At 42.5% G+C, this 5860-nt stretch overlaps 1 long non-coding RNA gene across 1 annotated transcript; it reads left to right on the plus strand.

Moving 5' to 3' along the window:
• Nucleotides 1-2150: 2150 nt before the first annotated feature.
• On the plus strand, nucleotides 2151-5514 carry LOC308652235. The gene is made up of 3 exons (XR_014022758.1): nucleotides 2151-2319; nucleotides 2456-2547; nucleotides 5367-5514. It is a non-coding gene; the product is annotated as an uncharacterized lncRNA (long non-coding RNA).
• The last annotated feature ends 346 nt before the right edge of the window (nucleotides 5515-5860 follow it).

Here is a 5860-nt window from a genome sequence, read left to right on the forward strand (position 1 = left end):
ACCATCCAATGTGATAGAATACCAAACCTGGTCTCTACCCCCATCTTCTTTACCCTACTTTACATTTTTCCCCCCATGGACCTATCACAGAGAGTATATATATATATATAATAATAATAGATTATATCCTGGTATATACTGTATTGGTGTAATATATAATTTTATGTTATATCTGTATATATTTGTATATATTTTTTCTTTATCCAGCAAAATATGTAGTCTACTGTATCCATAGGCCCCTTGTCCAAAGACTCCACCACATATTGAAAATAATGAAAAAAAAAGTTGCATCTGTACTAAACATGTATAGACTTTTGTTTTGATCATTATTCCCTAAACAATAGAACACAAACATATTTACATATAATTTACATCATATTAGGTATTATAAGTAATCTAGAGATACTTTAAAGTAAATGGAAGGAGTTGGGGGTGTGGCTCAGTGGCAGAGTAGTTGCTTATCATGTGCTAGGCCCTGGGTCTGCTCCCCAACACCACAGAAAATTAAATTAAACTATACAGAAAGGTGAGCACAGGTTATGCTATGCTGATTATGCAAATGCTATGCTATTTTATTTATTCATTTTTTTGGTGTTTGATATTGAAGTCAGGGCATTGTGCATACTAAGCACACACTTTGCCACTGAGCTACATCCTCAGCTCTACACCATTTTATGTAAGGACTTGAGACTCCTGAGATTTTGGTATCTGCAGGGGACCTTGGAACCAATCCCCTGAAGATACTGAGTAACAACAGTAAATGCCATAAGGGCAGAGAGTTTGTTTTGTTCTTTACCTCTAGTATCTAAAAAAATGCTTAATGTATAACTGAATAAGTTTTTTTAAGAAAAAGAAAGAAAGAAAGAGAGATTGAGTGAATATAAGTAAAATTGCATACTCATTGCATAGACTGGACTGTGGTTCTTCTTGTGGCTGTTTGGCAGCAGGGAAGGCAACATGAGCTTTTTCTACCTTCGCCTGTCTCAGCATAAGCCTTTATCGGATATTGATAAGTTTGATCCAGAGAGTTTACCTAGCAAATTTGCAACCTCAAGAGGCATCTTCTCTAGGGACGTCCTGGAATCTTGTGATGTCACCACTACCTAGATTTCTTTGTTGTCTTTTGATAATCTTCCCTTAAATGCACCCTTCTTATGGGATGACAGCAAAGTTAATTATTGATGTTGACAGTGAATGAATGCTCTTTGATATCTGTGAAAATCATTGCCTTTATTTCAAAAGAAGCTTACCAGGGTGAAAAAGCACTGCCTCCCCCATTGTGGGTGGCAGGAGCTCAATTCTGAAAGCACATTTAAAAATCATATTTGCTCAATAAGCAATATAATGATTGCACTGCCCCAATGGCATTCTTATATTTATATATAATTTATATCTGAATTTACACACTCCTAGAAAAATTAAGATGGGTAAGTTTTTTCTCTTTCATTTTCAATTTTTCTTAAAGCTTCAACAACTTAAGGGTTTCTAAGGCAGTTATGGCTAGGTAATTTTGGCTGTCTTCAGCTTTAACTATTTCACATTTCCATCCTCTCACAAGGAAATGTTTGCCATTCATAGCTAATCAGAGCCATGAGCAGAAAGGAGTTTTTCCCCTTCCTGTTTTTTTATTTTGCGAGGCGTTATTATTATTATTTTTTTTTTTTGCTTTTTTTGTTTGTTTAAGGAAAGGACAAGTTGCTGCAGAAACTTGAGTTATGAAAATATTGGATTGAGAGAACACTATGGAGGGTGGAAAACTGGAATTTTGAGCAAACCATCCATTGTATTATGTTTATCAATCACTTTGCATGGAGGAGTGAAAGTAAATACAGCACTTGTGAGGTGTGGGCTGGGTAGTGACGTTTGCTAGGGCTTCAGACAATGTGTTAGTGACAAATTTAAGGGCTCTTATCTGGCGGATAAATTAGATCATTTCTGTTACTCTGAAGTGCATGAATGATGCTATATGACAATTGACCAGCCACAGGGTGTGCTAGGAATTCCATTCATTGGGTATTAATAGCATCAGGATTATAAGGGTGTCTTACACCCTTCCTGATTTCATAATCTATTTTCAGACCAGCCGATTTGGAGGCTCGCCAGGTCTGCAATCTTGTCAGCATTGAATTGGACAGTGGGAGCGAAGCAGGTGAACCTGAAAGATTCAACTGAGGGACAAGGGGGTAGAAAAGAATAAAATGAAGTTTAAGTCTATTGTGAAAGTAAAGTATGCGGTACGGATAGCTATTTGGGAGACACTAAGCAGTCAGAAATGGATGATGGCCTGATTAGAGTATTCTCAGAGGAGTTTATGGCAAAGTGAGCGCTAACAAAAAATGATATCATTCATTCATTCAAGTTTTGTTGTTGTTGCTGCACTAGGGATTGAACCTAGAGGTGCTTTACCACTGAGCTACATCCCCAGCCCATTTTTCACTTTACTCTTTTGAGACAGGTTCTTGCTAAGTTGCCCTGTCTGACCTGGAACTTGCCACCCTCCTGCCTCAGCTGCAATTACAGGCTCATGCTACCTTGTTCAACAATTAAGTAAGCATCTGCATTGCTCTTAGCATCTGGTAGCAGGGTGTGTTTGTGTGTGCATGTGTTTTGTTTGTGTGTGCATGAAGATAATTTTCTGAGCTAAAAAGTTAAGGAGGCCCACAAGTAAGATGAGGATGTGGTCAAAATAACCTGGGTTTGAATCCTGGTTCCACTTTTTAGCTGCATGACCTGGGATAAGTGGCTTCATTTTTCTGATTCTGTACAGTAGGCATCGTAATTGCCACGTCAACAGATTTCTGTGTGAACTAACTGAGGCAATTCTGTGAGGAGTAAGTGAGGCGATGTTACAGAAAGCAGCTCCACGTGGCCCATGGGAGACATTGACAATGTGGGGTTCTCTCCCCTTCTCCCAGGAAAGCAAATGGCTCCCAGCCATTCCTGAGGAAAGCAGGGAGGTAAATAAGGAAGCAGGTTTGTCTTTGAGGGCATGGCATTCCTAGACTCTGTGTGTGTGTGTCTGCAGTGAGAAACGCTTGATGTTTCCCATGAAATGCATGAGTCACCGTTCAAGTTTAGGTCCTCGGACGTTACAGGTCAGCAATGACACCAGACAGCCTTGCTTTGCTGGTGCTCATGGCCAAAGAGGAAAATGTTTGGATTGTGTCTAAGGAAATATCCATTGTAAACACAACCTTTAAAACCAGGTCACACATAAATCAAGGTGCCAAACAAAGACATGCTTTGGTCATTTCTGTCATCCACAGGTTCAGGCAGCATTTTCAGTTGGCATCAGGTGACTCCCTGTTCTAGCACAAAATCATTGCCAGACTGGAGGCTTGTATCTTCCCATGGCACAGCACAAGATGTGCTAATAACAGACACCCCTGGGGGGCCCTCTGCCAGCCACAGCAGGGCTGCAGGAGCACTTTTGGCAAAGCATTGTTTGCACTGCCCTTTTACCCAGTTCCACAAGCCGCAGTCACTTCAGGCAGAGTCAAGCAGATTCACTTTTAAGGCCCTGCCAGAATGAACAGGTATCTACTGAACAAGATCTACCTTCATCCTTTGAGCCAGGGGAAGAAGAGAGAGCCGTCCTCTGCCAAATCTGTAGCAGAGACATGGGGAAGTGGTTAGGTCACCAACTCTGGCCCCCTCTGGCTCTTGTGGCTTATACCCCGAGGTGGCAAGTAACTGAGACTCTGCTGGTGACTAGGTCTGGCCTGAGGCTGCTGACCTGTGCAATAAGGGATAAGTGATAACAGTTCATTGCTCACTGAGGGCTAAATGAGTTAATATGTGAAAGCGGTTAGGATAGTCCTCAGCACCTCATTGTCCTTCCTAAGCCTTAACTGACATTAGCAGCAGGACTTCTAGTCCACTGGTGGAGGAGTTTGCTAATCACAATGTGTAGAGTGACTCAGATGCCACAAAAGAGAAGGTGGTGCTGTCAGGAGCACTCTGGTGGTTTTGAATACCCAGGTTGGCCACATAGTGGCTTTGGGACCTACAGGAGTGTGGTATTTAACCCAGCCTCATATATATATATATATATATATATATATATATATATATATATATATATATATATATATATTTTTTTTTTTTTTTGGTCTGTGAATGGGAATGGATATATTACTTAGCTTTGTGACTTGGTACACACTTAATGAACGGTGGCCATTGTCATTATCATCACCATCTTTCCCACCTGGAATTCACTTCCCACGTTAGAATTGCCTTTGGTAAGACAGTCTGCACAGAGATGAATAAGGGCAGGCGTATACTCCTTTCTGATTAATATGTGAAAGCAGGTTTGTATCTTTAAATACTTGTTTCCGTGATTGCCTGGGAGGAGTACACTGGAATAAAAAGGGAAGAGTCCTGGGTTTGGAGACAAAAGACTCAACTTTGAATCCCGGCCTTGCATTTGTCAACTGTGTGCCCCTGAATGCCCTACAACCTCTCTGTGCCTCCCTGGTCTTCCCAGTATATGAGCCCCAGGGCTTCCCTGAGGACCAGCAAGATGTTGAGGTTGAAAGGAAGAGGAAAGGCAAGGTTCTTTTATGGAGCCACAGCAAGGCCGGGAATGTCAATGAAGGTGGGGAGAACCCAGCCCAGACTGATGTGGCATTGTGTGGCTGCCTGGAGGAAAGAACCTCCTGAAACCTTGACCCATGAGAAGGACACCCAGGGCCCGTCCTGATGACACTGCCATGTCATCCTGAGGCGTTTTCTTCAGGGAAACTTAATTTGTTCCAGGAGTGCCTGGGGAAGGAGTCTAGGTGCAGAACTCTGCAGACAGGAGGGAAATTCCTGGGCAGGACCTCGCAGAGCATCAAGAGAAAGCAAAAATGTTTCTCTTCCCTTACCTCTTCCCTCCTCCTAGATTATGCAGAGTGGTCCTAATTACCAATCATTTCTTGGATTTTCCAAACAGGATTATAATGGACCCGTTTACACTACTTTCTTGAAAGGCCAGAGAGGGGAGGGTAAACTAAGCCCCATGGTGTTTGCCTTGAGACAATTAAAATGTGCTGCCGCCCCCACCCCCAAGCAGCTGTTGAAATGCCTTGGTCTCCCACGCCTTGGGCCTGGCTGGCTGCCCCCTAAAGTCACATTCCTGGCAGGTCCAGGAAAAAAAAAATCCACCAGAACCAGAAATGGCTCAGTGTTCTCCAGTTACCAGCAGGTGGAAGGTGGGGCTGCTTCTACCAGAAATGGTTTTGACAGATCCGCAGAACTCATGGGTGTTTCCCACTTCGTAGGCAGAGTCGTTTGCCAGTGGCTGGTCCTCAGAAACCCAGGGTTTCGTCTTGGTGGATACAGGTTCCCCTTTCTCATAGGGTTGTTGCTCTTTTTGCTTTCAGAGGACTGTGCCCACACCGTTGACCTGCCGTGACAATAGAGGGCGTTGTGTGTCTCCCTCTCCTTTCGTCTGCACTGGAATCATTTCCACAGAGAAGCCCACGTTCAAGGGTATTTCCCTCCCTGTGTAACCCTGACCGAGGCCTCATGAACTTGCTTGCATTGTCTCAAAAATGTAGAGACATCCAGGAGACACTCAGGGGTTGCTCCATGTTTTTGCCCAGAAATGATGGAATCAAATTTAAATACTAAATTAAAAGTGCCTTTGTGAATAAATTGGGGTGTGGTTTTTGGTCTTTTGTTTGTTTGTTTGCTTAGCTTTTTGCCCCATAGTCTGTCTTCATGGGGGAAAATATTTTATAAAGGTTAAAGGATACTGCTTTACAGAGTCATTAGCAAGATAGTTTAGTGAAAATGCTATAATGACATTGATATGTCCTCTTTATTAGATGAGCCAACTCTTCTTGGGTCCTTACAAAGTTTTAGGGGTTGGGTT

The sequence above is a fragment of the Spermophilus citellus genome (genome assembly GCF_964194105.1).
Source record: "Spermophilus citellus genome assembly, chromosome: 6".
In the NCBI taxonomy this organism is placed as follows: domain Eukaryota; kingdom Metazoa; phylum Chordata; class Mammalia; order Rodentia; family Sciuridae; genus Spermophilus; species Spermophilus citellus.